This window comes from Lygodium microphyllum, chromosome 4 (genome assembly GCF_053477565.2).
Source record: "Lygodium microphyllum isolate KBCC chromosome 4, Lygodium_microphyllum_v1.1.10, whole genome shotgun sequence".
Lineage (NCBI taxonomy): Eukaryota > Viridiplantae > Streptophyta > Polypodiopsida > Schizaeales > Lygodiaceae > Lygodium > Lygodium microphyllum.
This window is the reverse complement of record NC_141138.1, coordinates 2986965-3011259: the sequence shown is the minus strand read 5'-3', so window position 1 is coordinate 3011259 and position 24295 is coordinate 2986965.

The window sequence follows — 24295 nt, the reverse complement described above, 5'->3', positions numbered from 1 at the left end:
AACCTCAAATCTCTGACTGACATATCAAATGGGCCTCCTTTATTCAAAGTTTTCATCCTATCATTCAATACCAACCCGGAAAAGAAAATGTAGTGGCTGATGCATTGAGTAGAAGACCTGCCATTCATAATATTTCTGTTATATCTTTTGATTCTTTGATTGCTATGAAAGATACTTATCATCAGGATATTACTTTTCATGCTGATTGGAATAAATTACTTCAAAATAATTTGATTCCTATTGATTCATTGTCATATAATGATGGATTTATATTTTATGAAAAGAGATTGTGTGTTACAATTCCATTCCGATCTTTTGTTTTGAATGAAATTCATTGTCCCCCATACCAAGGTCATAGAGGTATCATATCTACCTTACGTATATTAACTGAAGATTTTTATTGGCTGCATATGGATGCTGATGTATCTAACTTTGTTTTTGAATGTTTGATTTGTCAAAGAGTTAAGAGACATCATGGTAAATTGGATTACTTATGCCTTTGTCTATTCCATCTAAACCTTGGGAACAAATTTCTATGGATTTCATTATTGGTTTACCTAATACTAAATCTAACCATGATATGATTTGGATAGTCGTAGATAGATTTAGTAAACAAGCATATTTCATTCCATGTAAGAAAACTTCAACAGCATCACAAGCAGCACATTTGTTTTTGAAAACTGTTTTTACTAACCATGGATTGCCAAAAGTTATTATTTCAGATCGTGATTCTAGATTTTGTAACAACTTTTGGATTACTCTGTTTGCTAACCTAGGCACCAAGATTGATTTTTCATCTGCATTTCATCCAAAAACTAATGGACAAACAGAAGCCACTAACAGCACAATTCTAGATCTTTTACGTGCATATACTATTTCTAAACCTCAGACATGGGACACACATTTGCATTTATTACAGTTTGCATATAACAATACACCACACATATCTACAAAGAAAGCACCGTTTGAAGTGATTTATGGATATAGATTATCTACACCTGTTGCATCTTTGTCAAATAGAATTCAAAGTGCTGATGATATTGCTAGTATGCATAATACTATTTTTGATGAGGTTAAAGATATGATTGCCAAAGCCCAGCAATCATATACCAAACAAGCCAACAAGAAAAGACAAGCAATGAATTTCAAAGTTGATGATTATGTTTGGCTGAGAATAGAAAAACGTAGACTGCAAAGTGTAGATAGACATCCAGTTGTCAAATTAGCCCCCAGATTCTATGGACCATTTAGGATCATTCACAAAATTAATGATAATGCATTCAAGTTAGAATTACCACCTCATTGGAAAATTCACAACACATTTCACATTAGTTTATTGAGACCATTTAGAGGCCAATTACCTGTACACCCTGTTTATGAAAACCCACCTTTGTTAGAGGAAGAGACTGAAATACTTGAACCTGAAGCTATTATAGACACTGACTTTATGACCACTAGAACTAGCCGAAGATATTCTAGATATCTAGTTAAATTTAAGAACCATCCTGTAGAGGAAGCACAATGGATGCATGCTAGAGACTTAAATGCTTTCCCCACTCTGTTAGCTCCACATTGAGCTAATAGCAATTGAGGTCAATTGCTATCCCACCCCGAGGGTATGATGCCAGGAGGCATATTTCACGGTGGATTCCGTGCCACGGTGGATTCCGTGAGGTTTTACGGTGGATTCCGTAAACTTTGATGACTGGGGCTCATACACAAAGTGGATTCTTTGTGCGAGAAGTTGATGGGGATGCCTGTCCTTTTCGGGCGTTTCATTAATTTAGTGTGTACATGGGTGATTCCATAGCGGGTGATTCCGCAAAATGCATATTAAATTAATAAACGTTTATGAGTTTAGAGTGCGCACTCGTAATAAATTAAGGTTAGGATTTATTTCTAACTAGCTGATTTATTTATGTAGCTGAAGACTGCTAGGTATTCACTTTTGTCGGTTTAATTGTATTATTTTACTAACGATTGTGAATGCTTCAGTTGATGTGTAGAGATAGCAACAGTGGCGGAGGAAAGCATTGGAGGATAGCGAGTATTCAATTTATGGATTATATTCCGATAGGCGCCACGCCTATATTTTGTCATGCCTATTTATTGAGGCATTGATTATTTATTATTATTTTGTATGCGCATGGATGCACGGTTATGTTATTTCTATTTGGACATTGTATTGGGCGTGCCAGACTCTTTGGGCACCGTCCATTAGCTTTATTCCTATTTTTGTATTAAAGCAAACTCAAAAGCTAAAAGCTTGTTATATTTTTGTAAATTGGGATATTATTGAGCATGAAGATGAAATATACATAAAATACATGCTTTGTGAAGTGGTCACACAAGGCATGGGGGGAGATTGCACCCAATTGGTCTCTTGCTCTTGTCGTTCATGCTTTTTACCTTGTAACTTGTGCAAAAAGTAGAGTTCATTGTTCTTGGGAACCTTCCGGCATTCACTACGCAAGCATACAGCGTCCGATCTGTGCACCATCTACACTTTGTAGTCCACACAACTTGTGTGTGTCGAGTTCGAAGTTGTGCAATACTTCGTCTAAATACCAGTGAGAGTGGGTTGGCTATGTATGGCTACGTGTGTGTCTTTGCCTGCATGTAGGATTCCCAACATGAAGGATAGATATGCATATTGTAATAAGCAAGAATGCCATTTGATCCCTTTCTTTGATGTTTTGCTTGATACACTCATAAGAGGTCCGATTGAAATGTGTACATACATATATCTTCGGATGCCATATCTAGATATCTAGCCACTCCCCACCCTTTAAACCATTTTTGCATATCCAACACCCATCCTGTTGAAAGCACTTTACTTTTCCACGTTTTCTGTAGGTGTGTGCTAGCATCCCATGCCCGTTTGGGGAGCCTATTGTCACCCATTTGACATACTCGGGTGGCATATCTCCCATATATATATATATATATATATATATATATATAGAGAGAGAGAGAGAGAGAGAGAGACTTCTTTTTCAACACAGTCCCCAAGGCATGCATGTGAGAGAGAAGGGGTGCATATGGAAAAGAGCACACTCAATCATTCCTTGAATGAACCCCTTCATAAGATAATTTATTAATAACTATATTTTGCTTTACATTGGTTTGTGCCACCACATGTTTAAGATGTTACGTGACCTTCAAATATATAGCCTCCTTATACAAATTCAACATTTTATGAATCATAATGATGCTATATTGATGTAGAATGTTATTCATGCAGATGCGTTAGAGTCTCAGTTTTTGAGTGTCTTTAGGCTTCATCATTCTCCTCAAACATAGTTCCGAAGCCATGCTCATCGATAAGCACAAAAGAAGAACTACTAAACCATGGGATATTTCTTCAGTGTCAATGACGAAGCCTAGCTATAGGAGAACCACACCAAGGATGCCACCCCCTACTTTCCCATGAGCTCGAACACTTCACAATCAATTGAATACCATCTTCTTCATGCCGATGATAATGCTTCAGCCAATAGTATATTGAGAGGGATCAGCATAGGAACACTTTGTATGAATGGACATGTTACACCACAGGGATGTGAAATATTTGAGATGCTTCAATCTTGCCAACTACATTTGATTAAGTTAATAAACAAATGTGCAAGGTTGTTAAGCACATGTGTTACACATGGTAGTTATTTCACGGTATGTAGTGGGTGTCAAAGGCAAAAGTTGTGACAAGTTATGCCATCTATGCTTTGGTTATTAGTTGGTGTTAGTTTTGTCCTAGACCAGTTGTTTGGCCATTAAGTGTTAGTGGTGATACTAGGGACAAGGCATTAATTAATTAATTAATGCTAGTCTGAGGGTCAACAAAGTTTAGGGACCACTCCAAGTTGCAAATGGCCCAGTCAATCTATTTATGAATGGACACATTTAATTTTGGATATGATCAAAAGGGCAATAATTAATTTTGAAAATTAATTTAATGGCTGGATAATATTGAAAAATGGGTTTAAAAGGTTACCACTTGAAAAAAATATCCATGCAATTGAGAAAAACGTTTTTGGGTTGGTGGAGGTTGCTTTTTATTCATTCAGCTTGGGAGAGAGAGAGAGAGAGAGAGAGAGAGAGAGAGAGAGAGAGAGAGGGAGGGAGGGAGGGAGGGAGGGAGGGAGGGAGGGAGAGAGAGAGAGAGAGAGAGAGAGAGAGAGAGAGAGAGAGAGAGAGAGAGCTGTTGATCAGTTTTCAAGCGGCCTGATTTTAGCCATTGGAGGTAGCAGGAGATAGCAACCAAGAGGCCAGAGAGAGTAGGCAATAGCATTAATGAGTCTTCCAACCAATGACAACAATTAGATGCAGGTGATAGCAGTTTGGGTCTCTCTATGTAGCACATGCAATAGCCTTTGGGGGACTAATCCACATAAGGCAATAGCCAATTCAGGCCTTCTATATGAAGAATTTTTGAAATTTCTCTACCTATATCTCTCTCATGTCTTCTCTCAACAAATCTTAGCATTTCTTAGTCATTTTTAGAACATATCAATCAAATTTGGTGGACAACAAAGGAATTTCTACTATAAATCCTAATTTATAGTAGAAATTAGGGTTTAGTAATCATCTCAGGACCCATTGTTATGGGAGCACTAGTTTGTGCTTGAGAGATTAGACTAGATGCAAGATTTGTTATAAGAATCATGATTACAAGATAATCCCATGTCAGGGCACAAGGTACAATGATAACTTAACAAGATACGGGAAATCCCACAATCCAGGACTGTAGGTATAAACAATAGAACTCAACATAATACAAGATATCAGAATTACAACATCTCCCTTGATAGGGATAAACAAGATACAAGACAATACTAGACAAGATCTCATACTATGATATTACAAGGTGATAAGACAATATGAGTATAATGGAACACAAGACAAGACTAGATACCATGACTAGACAAGAACTAGAACTAGACCTCGAAGTTACTTACTTGGAGGTCTTGACTCCTTGAGCTCCCAAGACTGGCATTGGCAAGACTGAGGAGATTTATGGCGAGCCCCTCCTTTTATAGGTGTTGGAGGGCAACTAAAGATCTTCTAGAATGTTCCATGATGGCACCATCGATGATGCAAGGGATGGCATGGCAAGTCTTCTAAAAGGTTCTATGATGATATGGCAAGGGTGGATTCACATGGTTCGCTCGAGGATATCCTATTAAGGGTGCGCTTGCATGGGGTGTGGATTTATATGGCATAGGCAAGAATGAATCCGTACACTTGATCCCTTTTCAATGAACAAGGAATTCCATGGACCTCGAAAGATCCTTGAGTCTAAGACATGGTCGATCTCAAATTCTTCAGGATCTTCAATCTCTAGACAAGGTATTCCAATGGACCTCGAAAGACCCCCGAGTCTAAGACATGGTCGACCTCAAATTCTTCATGATCTTCAATCTCTAGACAGGTGTGGTGGGGGATTAGATCTCTCCCCCCTCAGTGGTGAGCTATGGTATGGCTCAAGCAAGGAAACATGGAAGATTAGGTGGATCTTCATGGTGCTAGGGAGTTGAAGTCGATAAGCAATTGGGTTTATCTTGGCTACGATAGTGAAGGACCCAAATCTTTGGTGGTCTAGCTTGGTGGAGCTTATTGTCTAAAGGTAATGCCTAAGTAACCATACTTTATCATTGACTTTCTATGTTGGATGTTGGAGATGATGCTGGTCGGCATAGTGCTTGTACCGATTCTGAGCCTTTTGGATTTGTTGCTTGAGTTCTTTGTGTATATCTGCTAGGTGTTAAGCTTTATCTCAGGCGGCAAGGTTCTTTACTCAATCGGAGAGATGTACATCCATCCTTGGATGCTGGCCATAGTTTGCAAAGAAAGGAGTTTGCTTGCTAGATGCATGGATATTATTATTATTATAAGCAAACTTTGCAAAGGGCAAGAGCTCAAACCAAACATTCTAATGGTAGTTGATGGTGTTGTAGAGATATTGTTCCAAGACTTGATTTACCCATTCTATTTGACCATGAATCTGTGGATCATTGGCCATGGATAACCTAACTTGGACTCTATGGAGGTTGCAAAGGCTCTTCCAAAAACTAGATATGATTGGGACCATGATTTCGTTGATGATGTCATTTAGGAGTCCATGTAATCTAAAAATGTATCTAAGGAAGAGTCTAGTGATAGATGCGCCTGCAATGGTCTTGGTGGTAGGGATAAAATGTACCATTTTTGCAAACCTATCTACCACAACAAGAATAGAGTCATATTTGTTTGATTTGGAAAGATCTATTATGAAATCCATGGACATAGAAGACTAGGGTCACATTGGAATGGGCAAGGGTTGAAGGAGGACATGTGGCTTGTGATGAGGTACCTTGGCCTTGTTGCATTATTACATGATTTTGTATATTTCTTAACTTCTTTCCACATCTAGGGTCACCAAAAATCTCTTGAGATAAGGTCTAAGGTCTTATTAACTCAGTGTCCTATTGCTAGGGTGTCATGGTGCTGTTAGAGTACATGGAATCTCGAATTTCCTGGAGGGATGTAAAGTAGATCCTTATAGTATAACAATCCATTAGTTTTCTAAAACAACTCACAAACTTCATTTCCTTTGTCCTCTTGACATTGTTGGCCAAATCATCATTGAACAAGGTTTCATGGATTAACTAGATCAAGGTAGGATCGCCTTGGTGACAACTAGAGATGGCTACTAACTGGAGATGCTCTGGCTTGAGTAGTATTACTCGTTGTTGATCAAAAGCTTCTTCTTCCTTTTTAGGTGCTAGGTAGGATCTTGTTGATAAAGCATTTGATTGTTGGCATCTTGGGCGACAGGTATGACAAAGTCAAACCTAGATAAGAAGTTACACCGACGGGATTGTCTTTAATTGAGGATTTAGTTGTCATAAAGTATTCTAGGTTATTGTGATCTATATAGATGATAACTTTATGGGCTGCACCCTCTAGATGATGACACGAAGTATCAAAGGCATCTACAGTGGCAAGAAGTTCTTTGTCATGGATCTCATAGTTTATCTCTAAAGGGGGGAACTTCCTTGAATAGAATGCCATTGGATGCATATGACCATCATCTCCATGCTGTGGCAAGATGGCTCCTAAGGCATAATCTAATGCATCACTCTCTAAGAAAAATGGCTTGGTAAGATCTAGGTGGACTAGGATTAATGCAATGGGGTGAAAGTGGTCTTCAGCGTTTGAAAGGCCTTCTCAGCTTCTGGGGTCCATGAGAACTTTGAGTTTCCTATGAGTCTGGTGAGTGGCGTGACTACCTTTGAGTAATCCTTGATAAATATCATGTAGAAGTTGGCAAAGCCCAATAAACATTAGACATCGTAGACACATGTGGGTGTCTGCCAGTCAAGAATAGTCTCAATCTTCTTGGGGTCCATGAAGATTCCTCTCTAGGATACATTGTACCCCAAGAATTCCACTTCTGTCTGATGGAAAAAACACTTCTCAATTTTTGCATATAGTCATTTTTCTCTGAGCTTTTTCAAAACTAATTTTACATGGTGCTCATGCTCCTTTGGATCTTTTGAGAATATTAAGATATAATCCAAGTATATAACTACAAAATCATCTAGATGCTCTCGAAATATACCATTCATCATATGTTGAAACACTGTGGGAGCATTGGTGAGATTGAATGGCATAATAACATCCATACAAGATTGTAAGCCCCTCGTAGATTAATCTTTGTGAAGATCTTGGATTTTCCAAGACGTTCCAAGAGATTTGGTATCAAAGACAAAGGGTATCGATGCTTGATTATTATCTTGTTGAGTCCTCAAAAATCCACACACATTCGAAGTGACCTGTCTTTTTTCTTTGTGAATAAAATTGGGGCTCTAGCATGAGACTTTGAGTGCCTAGTGAACCCCTTGGCTAAGTTCTCATCAATGTTCTTGCATAGCTCAACTAGTTCATTAGGGAATAGCCTATAGTTGGGTCCAAAAGGTAGTTGAGCCCCCTCATGGAGTTCTATAGCACAATCATACAATTTATGTTCGAGCAAGAGACCTGCATTCTTTTTTTCAAACACATCTTGAAATTCTTGATACTGGCTTGGTAGCTTGAGTGACTCATCCTTACTAGATTCTTAAGCTGGTATATGATATATCATGTAGGTCGGTTTTTGCTCTATTGTGTGCATAAATGCTTTGGCTCCTAGATATACTGACTTTTCTTGATTTTCACGATGTGTAATCTTTTGCTTAACCCAATCAATTTCTAGGTTGTGTTTCTTTAGCCAAGGCATCCCAAGGATGATTGGATTTATGGAATTGGATATGACATTAAAGCATACACGAGATTTGTGAGCACTGAGAGTTACCATGAGTGGTTAGGTTTCCTTGCCAGATGCTAGAGGTCCTTCATCCATGACTTCAGCTAGTGCAAGATTGGTCTTTTGGAGCACTAGGATTTGGTATCTATTCACACAAAGCCATCATCAATGAAACATGCGAAGGCCCCAAAGTCGACTAGGACTTTGAGGGAAAGGGTCTTTATTGGCAAGATTATCTGGACTATGATAAGGAAAGTCTCCATGGGTGTGCCTAGGATTAAGAGACCCTTTCTTATATCAAGGTCTGGTTGTACGATCTCATTTACAATCGAACATCCTCATTTTCTTGCTTGAGGATGGTTGCAATAAGTCTTGGGATTCTTGCCCTCTTATTTAGGCAATTTCGAGTGATGTGTCCAAGGTTTCCACAATATAGGCATAGATGATTCTCTATGCATATTTTCTTTTCTTATGGGATCAAGGGCTAGAATTTGGTATTATCTATTTGCGTTGGTTCGGGCTTGGTTTCTTCTCTAATCGGGTCTTTGATTGGGGTTGGGTTCCATTGGTGAGGCCTTAATTCTTCTCGCTTTTCTTACTTCCTCTTGAAAAATCTATTATCACACTAGATGGCTTGAATGATATAATTGTTGAGTGTTTTTGCCTCATGCATAGTGAGCATGAGGTCCTTGATGTCATCTCGAAGACCCATCTGAATTGGTTGATAAAATACTCCTTATGCCAAGTGAGGTCACACATTTTTTGCCTAAATTCAAATACGTAAGCAGAGGTAGGGCAATTACATGGTCGTAATTCTCGAACTTTTGTTTTTGCTACTCTGCATCTCCAAATGTGGAAGTGAGCTTGCAAAGAAATGCCTCATAGTTATGAAGCACTGGTATATTCTTTTCCAAGAGTGGGGCAAACCATGATAAAGCTTGACCAAAAAGCAAAGTCCCAATGAATCCCACCTTGGAAGCATCATTTGGATACCTATTTGGTTGCATGCGGATAGAGAGCTTTACTTGTTATAGGAATCCCCTAAACTTTGAAAGGTCACCATTGAACTTCTTTGGCATACTAATCTTGGGTTCTCTTGTTGGGGTTTGATAAACATGTGAAATCATTTAATCACTTCCTCTATTTTTGTGCAAGTCTCGGATTTGGTCTTGCATCTCTTGAAGTGCATGGCATAGATGCATAGGGTGTTGTATTTGAAGTTGTGCTTGTCATTCATTCAAGTCTTGAATTTGTTGTTGGAGGTTTTGAAGGGAGGCCATGATTCTTTCAAGGGTTGCCTCCATGATGCTTAGTAGGGCTAGAAAGTAGTCTTGCCAAATTGTTATGGGAGCACTAGATTGTGCTCAAGAGATTAGACTAGATGTAAGATCTGTTACAAGAATTCTAATTACAAGATAATCCCATGTAGGGGCATAAGGTATAGTGATAACTTAACAAGATACAAGAAATCCCATGATCTAAGACTGTAGGTATAGTCAACAGGACTCGATAGGATATGAAGGATCCCACGACCCAGGATTGTAGGTATAGATATAAGATATTAGAATTACAAGATCTCCCTCTATGGGGATGAACAAGATATAAGAAAGTACTAGACAAGATCTCATACTACGAGATTACAAGGTGACAAGACAATAGGAGTATATGGAAGACAAGACAAGACTAGATACCATGACTAGACAAGAACTAGAACTGGAACTCGAAGTTACTTACTTGGAGATCTTGACTCCTTGAGCTCCCAAGATTGGCCTTGGCAATTCTAAGGAGCTCTATGGCGAGCCCCTCCTTTTATAGGTGTTGGAGGGTGGCTAAAGATCTTCTAAAATGTTCCATGATGACATCATTGATTATACAAGCGATGAAGAGCATGGACCATGGAGTATGGAGCTTCTATGGATGCAACAATGCAGGCTGAGAGAGAGAGAGAGAGAGAGAGAGAGAGAGAGAGAGAGAGAGAGAGAGAGAGAGAGAGAGAGAGAGAGAGAGAGAGAGAGAGAGAGAGAGAGAGAGAGAGAGAGAGAGAGAGAGTATATGTGGGTACAAAGATTGTATCACTAAGGTTTTAGATAGGTATATGTGAGTGTCTATGTGTGTGACATAGTATAGTGCCCTAATGGACAAGCACAGGCACGGGCATGATGGCCCTGTAAAGGCAATGTGCCTAAGGTAGAGGAAAATAATTAGCTAAGTCTAAGTATGTACAAAGCTGAAAACCTATACCTATCCAACTCCCATCAACTGCCGCCAGCAATGAGCAAACCATTATGTTGGAAGACCTTTCGTGAGAAGGTATATAGGGTTATCATTAGTATGTACCTTGACTAGCTGAATGCTCTTGATGTCAAGTACTTCCCTGATGAAATGATACTTCATCGGTATGTGCTTTGTCTTTGCATGAAAGACAAGATTCCGTGCTAGCATGATAGCACTCTAACTCGTCATAGTGGAGGACAATAACCTTGGTAATACCAAGCTCTCCAACTAGAGGTGAAAGCCATAATGCCTCTTTGCTTGCCTCATTGGTAGACACATACTTTGCCTTTGTAGTAGACAATGCAACACACTTCTACAGCGTGGAAATCCAAGAGATTGATCCCCCTATGAAGGCAAATACATACTCCGAAGTAGACTTCCTATAGTTTGCCATGTCCAGCATAGTTTGCATCCATAAAGCCAACGATAGATGCCTTTTGCTTTTCAAAAAAGATGCACAAATCCTTTGCGCCCTTGAGGTATCTCATGATATCTTTCATCACTGCTTCCCAATGCTTCTTGCCAGGGTTTGCCATGTACATGCTAATCACTTTCACCGTAAAGGCAATGCCACGACATATAGCAACCATAGCATACATCAAGCTACCAATAGTTGAAGCATATGGAATCTTGGCCATTTTAGCCTTCTCATAATCAGATGTAGGGATATCCTCTGCATTGAGTTTCACATATGGAGGCAATGGAACACCAATTGCTTTCCCCTCCTCCATATTGAAATGCTGCAAAATCTTGGATGCATACTCTTGTTGGGATAGATAGAGAAGTCCCTTCAATCTATCCCTGAGTATCCACATTCCAAGAATATGATTTGCATTACCAAGATCCTTCATGTCAAAATTGCCATGTAGACTTTGCTTGAGAGAGTCCAAGGCATGAACATCCTTGCCTGCAATCAGCATGCCATTGACATATACTAAGATCATTAGGCTGCTATCTATTGCCTTCTTGGTATATAAGCAATGATCCACTTTACTCATGTGAAAGCCCTGAGACTGCATGAATGTATCAAACTCGTGATACCATTCTCAAGGTGCCTATTCTTTAGCCCATTAAAGCTCCTCTTGAGTTTATATACCATCCTCTCTTTGCCCTTTCTCACAAAACCCTCAGGTTGCTACATATATATGTCCTCGTGTAGATCACCATATAAGAATGTAATCTTTACATCCATTTCTATGAGCTCCATATCTTTAGTTGCAACCAAGCCCCAGATGGTTCTCAAAGTAGTCATTTTGACTACAAGAGAGAAGATTTCATCAAAGTCAATCCTACGTTCCTACTTGTACCCCTTTGCAACTAGCCATGCTTTGTACTTTGGCAAGGAACTAGAAGTGACTTTCATATTATAAACCCACTTGCATGGAAGAATCTTTTGCCCTTTAGGTAGATGCACCAAATCCCAAGTGCCATTCTTTTTAAGAGATTCCATCTTTGACAGCATAGCCTTAAACCACTTCTTGCTATTCTATTTGTTCATTGCTTCCTTGAAGCATGACGGTTCACCACAGTCAATCACCATAACATAATTAGTAGTATACTAAGTACAAATTTTATCATGGTGTCCTACCCCATGGTTGTCACTGCACATTATCTTGTTGAGCCTATGGTGCATCATGGGCAACACCTTGGTGACCATTTTCAACATCATTTCTTGCATTTTCAAGAGTATTTACAATAGGCATTTGTTGTTGTCCATTGGGCACAGTTTGCTGTCCAACAGATATATCTTCCTTGAAAACAACCCTTCTGACCTCCTCTACCTTTTCAGGCTACTTATGCATGCAATTTTTATGAAAGATAACATCATTATTGCTTATTACTTTTCTTTTCTTGGGATCCCATAATCTGTTTCCCATTTCACCCTCATCACCATATTCTAGGTAAATGCATTTACAAAACTTTAGCTTTTGTTGTGTTTCTCTTTATGAACGTGCACAAAATCCTCATAGCCAAACACTCTTAGGTGAGCATATGAAGGTGGCTTGGATGATCACTCTTTCTAAGTGATTATCCCCCCTCCCAAGACAAGTTCGGTGAGACTGATTGATCAAGTGAACCATTTTCATAACAACCTCTACCCAAAAGCCATGGGGTAATGCAACATGAGACACCATAGTGTGGACCTTATCCTAAATGGTCCGATTCATATGCTCTACAAATCCAATTTGGGGTGGATTATGAGGGGTAGTGAGCTCCCTCTTTATCCCTTTGCTATCACAAAAGTCCTGAAAGGCTTTAGCATGTATTCCCCACCATTGTTAGATCAAAGACACTTAAGTGTCTTGCTAGTCATATTTTTAGTCAATGCTAGAATTTTCTTAAACTTATCTAGATCCTTGTCCTTGCTATGAATAGGATACATCCAAACTTTGCTTGTAGCATCATCAACAAAGGTGATAAAGCATTTTTGTCCCCCCTAGAGACAATCATGGCATCTAACATACATATGAGTGTACCAACTCTAAAGGAGAAGATTTCAATGAAAGAGATATTTTATGTGAAGTCTGAGTATGCTTATCATAGACATAATGATCACAATGATGAAAATCAGTATACCGCAAACAAGGCAAATAACCCAAATGAGAGAGCACTTTCATTCTAGTTTAACTCATGTGTCCCAACCGGCCATGCCGCAAAGAAACACTTGGATGCTCAATTATGACAATAACATGGTTATGCACACTCAGACTAAACCATGCTAAAATTGTAGCTGCACACTACCAATGCGTGCAATATCACATGCATAGTTGTCCCCCAAGTGGACAATACCATGTCTACCCTCCCAGTGTAATCGGAGAACCACTCACGATGAGGAGTAACATGAAATGAGGCACCTGAATCCAAGATCTAAGTATGCATGTCATCATTTGCATCTACTACCAAGGCATCTGCTACCAAGGCATATCCATTAACTTCTTCAGCCAGTAAACTTTACTTGTAGTACTCTTCTAAGCATACAACTCCTCAAGTCTCTTCCAAATGGATAGGCAGAATCCAATCCTTCTATGTAAACAACAAGGCATCAAAAACTAAAAGTTCAATGGTTGAACGAGCAAGCTGATTGAGCTCATGCCAATATTCTTGTTCCACGTCCTTTGGTCTTTCCCCCTTCATCTTAACAAGCTTCACTTGCTTTTTTTGCACCAAGATGTTGTAGCATTGCTTTTGCCAAACTGCAAAGTTATGTGCCCCTTCAAGCTTCTTCATGTGCATAAGATGACCGCTATCACTATTGCTAGCCATGATTGTAGCTCAAAATGACAAGAGAGCAAGCCTAATCCATCACACAAGAGTTATAGAAAATCAACTTGCAGTATACTTCCAAAATTGGAGTTCTGATATTGGTCATATTTCAGCATGATAGTGACATTTTAGACCAATAGCATGCATATAGACATCACCAAATAGCAGCAGACAAGTCTAGGTTCAAATTGCCTACAAATGGTATTTGTTGTTCATGATATACAACATCAAGATGTCTACACAAACTAATCTATTTTTAGCTCAAAAAAGGAGGTGCAACACATATCTAATCACTGCTCAAGCATGTGACCTTATGTTAGTACTAAAACTGTGCTTATGAGCTTCATTGAAAGTATACAACCCTGTCAACCCAAAATCACTTCCAAGTGATTAGCATTCATGGTATATGCATGTACATTGTTTCACTAGTACCCGAGAGATGACCCAAATGGAATAGGTATACCACAAACCTCTGCCAAGTGCATTCATCCTTGCTATAAACAGTAGTAAAATTGACAATAAAACAGAGTATAATCTTTGTTGAAACCAAGCAAAATGCATCTTAGACCCAAGACATATCATCTCCCAATGTAGTAGCACCAATACATGACCATTTGGGCATCTTGGAAGCGTATGTGAGCTCAAACAATGAAGCAGATGCCTTCTCAGACCTGTCAATCACAAACTTACTATTGTATATAACAGTGAATTCATTGTCAAATGAAGCTATTTTAGTGGTAAAATCATCTCCAAATCAAACCCATAACGTAGGCATAGCATTTCTTAGCATTAATCACATAACAACCAATAGGCATCAAATGTCAATGCCAACAAGCATAACATCAAATATTGATGTTGCTACCCTATTTTATGCTATATGTGGATTGTTGTAATAGTCTAGAACTGAAGCAAAATAGTCCCGAATGTCAATGCTAGGAGAAGATCCAAGCATAAAACCAAGCATTTGAAAGCTCAAATGAGTTGCCAATGAAGCCCAAATGGAGTAGGGAAGTTGATAGAAACTGAATGCCTATTGTAAATTGATTTGTTGTTGTCCATGTGGCTGTTCCTGTAGGTTTGGGAAGGGTTGTGGGTTGCTCTTGATGTCAAGGAAGGTGAGAGGGTCCTCAAGAACCCAAACAAGCTCCTACTTGAAGCTCAAATGCAATGGTGTGACCGATGCCTCCCAAGAAGCAAAGAGCAATGGCCGCCCTGCTGTGAACTAAATGCAATGTCTTTCTCAAGAGACACAAATGCAATGCTTGCTCAAGCTCTTGCTGCAAAATGCTAAGCTCTGATACCATTTTGAAGTGCACGGACCATGGAGTACGGAGCTTCTATGGATGCAGCAATGCAAGTTGAGAGAGAAAGAAAATGACACAATATATGTGTTTGTCTTCACATGGAAGATTGGATTCTGGGCGAGAGGGATGGAAAAGCATATACTTGCAAAGATAAAGTAGATGAAGGGATGCAAAGGAAAAATAGTAGTAATTACATTAAAAAAACAATCATGAATGTAATTTTAGAGAGAGTATTCAAAGATAAGCATATAGGTTTTTAAAAGTTTTTTAAAAAATGACGATCATATTTAAAACAATGGGTTTAATGTGAAAAAAGAGAAATATATATACATACATACATATATCCTATATATAAAACATAAATACAACATATAATAAAAACAAAAAACAATAATAAATATTGTATTATATATTTTTTATAATAACGGGGGGAGAGAGAGAGAGAGAGAGAGAGAGAGAGAAGGAAAGAAAGAAAGAAAGTTATATTAACGTCTTCTAAAGACCAAAACTGGCCTATGAGACAAACTGTGATACAACTGATGAGGTCCAGCTATCCAAAATAAAAGTGCTGAATGAAAAGCTAAAAACTGGAAACTGAAAATACGGTGCTGTGAGTGTAATAAGTGTCGTGTATGTGTATGTGCGTATGTAGCTATGGTACTCCAGATAATGGCTACAAAGGGGGAACAAATGTCAGCTGTGATAGGGGAACAACTATCGGCTGTGATAAAGTGGTGCGATGTGTATATGTAACAGATGTAGGGAGATATACTATCCTGGGATGTAGTAGCAGTTGTCGAAGTCGCTAATAGCAGGTGATCCCTCCTGGATGTAGGATGTGGTACATCGATGGTGGAGAAAGAGCAAACTGGAGATCTGAGATCCAATGTGTCGAGTGTCGTCGGATCTCAGTCTGCTGTCGATGTAGATCGAGAATCCTCCGGATCTCCTATCGGTGTGGCTGTGGGGTCCAAAACCCACGGATCCTCGTGCGGCGTCGGGTACGCTGGTCCTCAGCCTGCTGTAGTGTGAGCCCGGAGGTCTGGCTGGAGGCTGGTACAGTAGCTCTCACTCTGTCTGTCTGAAAGAATTGTGTAATAGTCATCTGGGTGGGCCCCTCTCTGACTGGGACCCGTTGTGTGCTCTACTCTCTGATGTGCCATGCCTCTCCCAGAAAACGGCCAAATGATCTCTGATCCATATCAGTCATACATCCCTGAAGTGAGCTGCTCAATGTGTATCTAGATCTCAACTTTGAGTATGCTGGGCATCTGAGAACAAAATGCTCCTCACTCTCCACCTCTGATCTGCAAAGGGGGCATATCCTCTCCTCCCATGGGATGCCACTGGCTCTGCCACTCTCAATCATAAGCTGATGTGATGATACCCTGAGCTGTCCAATAAGAACTCTCAATTGATGTGGCATATAGATCTACATATATCTCAGAATCTCTATGAATCCCTGCTCTGATATGCTCAAGAACTGTGTATAATAATGTGCCATCTTCGATGGCAGTGGTTGTGCAGGGCTGACCCATGTCTTTTGTATATAAATATGCCATATCTCCTGTCTGATGACTCTATTCCTCTCAGAGAGAGAGAGGGTGTAAGTGGGAGCCTGAGTATCATATAGAAGAGGTGGGAGTCTATCAATGTCCAGCCCATGTCTGTCAAACCAAGCTCTAGTCTGTGCATACCATGATGTGGTATCCCCCGCTCAAGCCATCTCCTGAGATGCCATATATGCTCTGTATGCAATGCAATCTCTGTCCATATCCTGAAATCTATGTAGGAAGCAGACTGTCTGAAATAATGCCTTGACTAGCATGGGCGGTGTGGCAAGCTCTGCTCGCACAATGTCATGTGGGACCGAGGCCTTGATGTGAATCAATCTAGATATCATGATCACCTGAGGTCTCTCCATCAATGTCCATACGTAATCGGTAAGGCCTTGGTGCGGAGCTCGTGGAAATGTGCCTGATGACACTGTCGCTCCATAAGAGCCAATGCTGAGTATCCTCTAGTGAGGCGGTCACGAGCTGCCTGTGTCATCGAGAAAGTCCCTGAAGCTGCTGTAAAGGTAACTCCCAAATATACATATGATCCAGTGACCTCAATACTCCCTCCTGCTGAAAATACTTTATCTGCGTATCTGAGCTGATGTATGGCCACTGAGATCTATACCTCCACCGGCTCGCTGTTGAATAAACTCTGCTATCTCATCAATGTATAGCCCAAATAGAGTCAGTGAGAGTGGGCATCCTTGTTTCACACCAATGGTGCTCTAGTAACCCACTCATATAGTGCATAAATACCCCACATCATGTCATCATCCACCCCCAGATCAAGTAGGCGTCTGAAAAGCCTCTCTCTCGGAACCATGTCAAAGGCTTTGCGGAAATCCACAAAGCAACAGTACAATCTCTATTTCTTCACTCGTGTCTGGTTGATCAGACAACGGAGAGTGAAGATGTGGTCTATGGTAGAAAATGCCCGTCTGAACCCTGCTTGTCCGGGTGTGCGCATGCACTCTCTCTCTACCAGCGTGCTGAGATCCTCCTCCATCACCGTGCCATAAAGTTTGGCCAAAACTGGCCCAATCATGATGGTCCTATATGTGTTAGGATCCATAGGATCCCCTGACTTGTGGATAGGTACAATGGTGTGCTCTCTCGACGAGTCAGGGAACCCCTCAGACAATGCACGGTTGAAGAGAGAGAGAGAGAGAGAGAGAGAGAGAGAGAGAGAGAGAGAGAGTGTGTGTGTGTGTGTGTGTGTTCTTTTTCGACACAGTCTATCTATGGCATGCATGTGAGAGAGAAGGGTGTATATGGAAAGGAGCACACCCAATCATTTCCCACATGCACCCCTTCATAAGATAATTTATCAACAATATTATTTTTCTTTACTTTGGCCTTATCCATCACATGTTTAAGATGTTACATGACCTTCAAATATATAGCCTCCTTATACAAATTCAACATTTTATGAAATATAATGAAGCTATATTGGTGTACAATGTTATTCGTGTAGGTGTGTTTGAGTGTCGATTTTCAAGCATCTTTAGGCTTCATCTGAGAGAGAGAGAGAGAGAGAGAGAGAGAGAGAGAGAGAGAGAGAGAGAGAGAGAGAGAGAGAGAGAGAGAGAGAGAGAGAGAGAGAGAGAGAGAGAGAGAGAGAGAGAGAGAGAGAGAGAGAAAGTTATATTAACGTCTTCTAAAGATCAAAACTGGCCTATGAGACAAACTGTGATACAACTGATGAGGTCCAGCTATCCAAAATAAAAGTGCTGAATGAAAAGCTAAAAACTGGAAACTGAAAATACGGTGCTGTGAGTGTGATAAGTGTCGTGTATGTGTATGTGCGTATGTAGCTTTGGTACTCCAGATAATGGCTACAAAAGGGGAACAAATGTCGGCTGTGATAGGGGAACGACTGTTGGCTGTGATAAAGTGGTGCGATGTGTATATGTAACAGATGTAGGGAGATATACTATCTGGGGATGTAGTAGCAGTCGTCGAAGTCACTAATAGCAGGTGATCCCTCGTGGATGCAGGATGTGCTACATCGGCGGTGGAGAAAGAGCAAATTGGAGATCTGAGATCCAATGTGTCGAGTGTCGTCGGATCTCAGTCTACTTTGGATATAGATCAAGAATCCTCCGGATCTCCTGTCGGTGTGGCTGTGGGGTCCGAAACCCACGGATCCTCGTGCGGCGTCGGGTACGCTGGTCCTCAGCCTGCTGTAGTGTGAGCCCGGAGGTCTGGCTGGAGGCTGGTACAGTAGCTCCCACTCTGTCTGTCTGAAAGAACTGTGTAATAGTCGTTTGGGTGGGCCCCTCTCTGACTGGGACCCGCTATGTGCTCTGCTCTCTGATGTGCCATGCCTCTCCCAGAAAACGGCCAAATGATCTCTGATCCATATCAGTCATACATCCCTGAAGTGAGCTGCTCAATGTGTATCTAGATCTCAACTTTGAGTATGCCGAGCATCTGAGAACAAAATGCTCCTCACTCTCTTGCACAACAAAAGGCTCCTTCCAAGCTCTGCTTCGAACTTGTCTAGCACAAAACTAAAACAAGAAACCATTAACTGCACCTGCACTAAATAGACAACTGGCCCTCTTGGCCTAACGAAATACAGCACTTCACTACAAAACTTGATCGGCCCTCTTGGCCTAATGAAATACAACATTCAAAACCTTGCAAAACAGGCTCTCTTGGCCTAACGAGATAAAACAGAGTAGCACCTACACATCCTTCCCTGGAATAGCACAGATATACAATAATAAGCTCCTTCCCAAGGAGGAAAACAGGCTCGTAGCCCTAAACTAAATGCATAAGATTATGACCCATCCCTCCTGCATATATAGCAAGAGACGTACGAACTCTTTGCATCACCCATATCAACCATCATCTGCCATATATTGCATGTTCTAATAACATTCCCCACAAGCGATCGGGTCCTGTTTCATCATTGATCACAATATCCAAACTAGGACCACAATTAAAGAAAATGTCTTCTTCATAAGCAAGATTTGCCAGTGAATCCGCAAACTGATTCCAATAACGTGGAATTAGCTGAAAAGACACTCTCTTAAACTCCTCAAGTAGGGTCATATCAGTCCGATGATACATACAAAGAATGGGATTCTGCACTGTGTATGTCCCATCTAGCTGATTCAGGATCAACTGGGAATCCCCTTTTACTAACAACCGATGAATACCACCTTGTTTGGCAATATGCAGTCCCATAATCAAGGCTTTATACTCCGCCATATTGTTAGTGAATCCTACCCCGAGATAAGCAGCTAACTTCATCGTAACTCTTCGTCGAGGATCTCGGATTACTACTCCAACACTCCCTTTTTTATTAGGGCCCCTGGACGCTCTGTCAAAATATAATGTATACGTCCATAATGGATTTACATAGCCAGCCATCGCAAACTCTTCTATTCGTAATTATGATAGTCAAAATTCAACATGTTGAGAGGATGAACTGACGGCTCCATCCCACCTTCTTCATTAAACTCAACAGGGATACTCATCAACAGTCGTAAGCAGTGATGGCAAAAGACTTTAATCTCCCACACAAAGGTTACGTCTTCTTGCTCAATCACTTTGTATCCTTTACTCCACCAGATAAGTTTCCCCTGATGGTATCTCTGCTCTAGATATGGGTGCTCTAAATAAGGGATTAACCGACCCATCGACCAGCTTGTAAGCTCTTTTTTTGCAGGTCTCAAATCATCCCCAGTGTGGACCTGCAATGCATTTCTCTATATTAGCATACTTATAAATAATAAGGTTTAATCTTATTAAGATTAACCTTATTTTTAAACTCTACTCCTTGTGGATCAGCTAATAGAGCCGTAGACCTACTTTTCCCTAACCTGACAATCTTGTAGGGGCCATCCCATTTAGGTTCCAGCTTCCCTGGAAACAACTCCCTATGCGCATCATAATAGAGGACTAATTGCCCTTTTTTAAAGGTATATTTCTTCGCTCTAAGGTCATGCAACTGCTTCATCCGACGTTTAGCTACCTCCTGGTGTAATAAGCTCTGCAACTTCAGCTCATCCAGGTGGGCTATAGTCGCGAAACGTTTAAAAAGGGAATCCTCATCTCCCAAAGAATGGTTAATTGCAAACTGTATGGTTGACAATTCAATTTCGAGGGGTAACACACACTCTTCCCCATAAACCAATTTGAATGGAGTATGGCCGGTAGCTCGCTTGAACGTTGTATTGTACGCCCATACTGCCACATACAACTTCCTGTCCCAGTCTCGTTTCTTCTCAGAGACTATCTTAGACAAGATACCCACAAGCTGCTTATTAGTACTTTTAACTTGCCCATTTGCTTGCGGATTATAAGGAATTGTTTTATTATGCTTGATTTGCCAAAGCCTCAGTCAAGCTTTTGATCACTTTGTTCAAAAAATGGGTTCCACGGTCTGACACTAGTTCCTTCGGGGGACCGAAACGGCAGATAATCTGCTCTAAAAGGAAAGTTGCAATCTCTTTTGCATTGTCCTGCCTCGTCGCACGCGCTTCTGACCATTTTGTAAAATAATCAGTGGCTACTATAATGTATCTCTTTTGAATAGTAGACGACAGGGTAATAGGACCCACAAAGTCAATGCCCCACTTCTCAAATGGAAGGATAGCCATGATAGGCGTAAGTGGGCGTTTCCTATTCTCTCGGCTATCATGACTTTGACAGGTATCACATCTGTTAACATACTCAAAGGAATCTTGGAAGATGGACGGCCACCGATATCCAGCTCTTAAAGCTTTGTGTGCTATCAACCGTCCTGCGAAGTGCCCTCCACATGCAGAGTCATGACACTCCTCCAAGATGAAAGGAACCTCGTCAGGCATCACACATCAGCAATAGATATCATCAACACCTTGCCGATATAGCATCCCTGCGATCAAGGAAAACTTCGAAGCCTGTTGTTTGATTTTTCTCTTTTCAAACTTTGATAAACCAGCTCCAGTCTCCCTTGTTGATAGATAATGCGTAATAGCAGCATACCAAGATGGAATAGAAGATGTATCAATTTTAAATATTTTTTCAATATCACTTCCTTTAGCCAAAGTCTCTTTCGGCTCCCCGAAATCCACAAGGCATTCCACAATACCCTGCAACCTCGGTGGCTTACTCTTAATCTCATAATCGAACTCCTACAAAGTGATTAACCACTTTGCCAAAGATGGGGCGACTGCAGCTTATTCATAAGCAATCTAAGTCTTTCTGCCTTTGTATAGAACACTACCTTTTCATAGAGGATGTAGTGCCTGAATTTCTTAGTCCCAAAGACCATCGGAAGACACAACTTCTCCATGTAGGTGTAGTTGATCTCTGATGTACCCAATTTGTGACTAGAAAAAGCTATCGGATGATACCACTTTTCCTACCAGATTGGACTAAACAACAGCTGATACTATGCATGGTGGCTGCTGAAAATATATAGAACACCTCGCCCCTTTTAGGTGCTTTTAAAATGGGTGCTTTTACTAGCTCCTGTTTCACATCCTCGAAAGCTACCTTACAAGGGTCGCTCCATTCAAATGAACAGCTAAAGGATAATAAATTTGTTAATGGTAACGTCCTTTCTGCCAAGGCATTGATAAACCTTTGATAGTACCCTATCGATGACAGAAAGGTATGAACCTCTTTTGGAGTGCGTGGTGGACTCATAGCAACTACGATTCCTATTGAACTGACCACATGGCCTAGCAATAGCCCATAAGACACTCCAAAGACACACTTCCATGGGTTAAGAGCGATACAAAATTGTCTGCAGCGCTCAAAACACTTTCTTAAAATAATCAACATCATTTCCCTCACAGTGGCTGCTCCCAGGTCATCAATAAATACTTTCAACTCATCTGGGGAGATGTCACCAAAGGTCTTGTCTGCTGTTTGTTGCCACGATCCAGGTGCATTGCATAAACCAAAGGCCATCACATGGCACGCAAAAGTACCAAAGACAGTAATAAAAGTTGTTTTTAACTTGTCCTCCTCTACAATTGCCATCTGGTTGTATCCCGCAAAGCAATCCATGAACGAATATATTTCCCTACCCGCTAATTGATCTAAAAATTGGTCAATAAAGGGAAACGGGTAGTAATATTTAATCGTCTGCTTATTCAACTCTCTAAAATCTACACATAATCGGATCTGGTTGTTTTTCTTCTCCTGATGACAACTGGTGAACACCACTCTGTGTGCTGTACAGGGAAGATCAAACCAACTTTCCGTAACTTTTGTAACTCCTCAAACAACCCATTCCTCAATTCAAAAGGCATACGCCTTACCTTCTGACGCACAGGACGACTACCTTCTTTTACAAGAATAGTATGAACAGCTAAGCTGGGAGGAATGCCTCTCAGCTCATCATAACTCCAAGCAAAGATGTTGCGGAATTCTTGAATCAAGGACACATAGTCCTCCCTTTCTGTTGAACTGAACATGGAACCTAATTTAATCGGCCGCGAATCATTTGGCGTACCAAGGTCCAACTCAATCACATCCGCTCTCTTATCCTATCTTGCGGTTCTATTGGCTCATTTAGAGTTATCTGATAGATATCCTCCGTAGTGGACCCCTCCTTAGATTCATCACTAGATGATGTCTCACAACCAGATGGATCGTCTGCTATCTCTAATTCAGTAAAAGATAAAGGAGCTCTCTCACTTTGAGGGGACTCAGGATAAGCATCGACTATTACTCGATTAGCACCTCTACCTAAAACCACTCGACCAACGGGTATATCGACTTGACAGTCCGTTCGTAAGATCCAAGGCCTGCCTAGCAAAACTCGATAGCTAGGACGTCCTGCAAATCTTATCACCCTAAAGTCCAAGAAGCATTCTACACTTGCAACTGTAACATGGACCTTAGTAACACAACCTTCTGGTTGTCTTAGACTATCATCAGCCATTCTGAGAAGGGTGGAGCTGTCTTTTTGGATCCTAGACCCAACCTTTCCATCAACTCTAAACTCATGATATTGACGAAGGATCCAGTGTCTACAATGGCATGTTCCACTAATATTCCATCTACATATGCTGGAACCCTAGGGCAGTTCTTTTCAGCATGATCAAACCAATCTTCCCCTTCTCGTGCTATGCCCAAGGGTTCTACAATATACCCAATACGCAGGATCTTCTTAAATTCCTTGCGTACTCCTGGAGATAATTTGATCAATTGCAAGAGGTTCACATCTGGTTTAACTTCACAAAGAGAACTTGCTAAATCAAAATCATGATAAGTAGCCAAAGCTCTCTTTTCTCGCCAAACCATCCTCTCTTTTGGTCTTGGGACCGGTCTTGGTGCTTCTTTCTTAGCTCTTGCCTTCTTTCTTGGCACTTCTTCATCTTTCTTAGGGTCGCCTTTTCTATCAACTGGCCTTAGCGGTCCCTCTTCCATGCTAGGACTCTAGACTTGCATCCCCTTATCCCCTTTTTTAGTGTTTGCCTCAACCGATTTTGCATTATCTTTGTCAACCTCTTTAGCCTTCTGGCCTCTTATCACAGCTCTTAAGTTAGAGGTTTCAGCATCATTGACTCGTACAGCCTCAATAAGGCTGACTCCATTGCCTTGTGGCAACTCTTCTATAGTTGTTTTTCCCCTCTGCAATATTTGTCTTAGTGCATCGT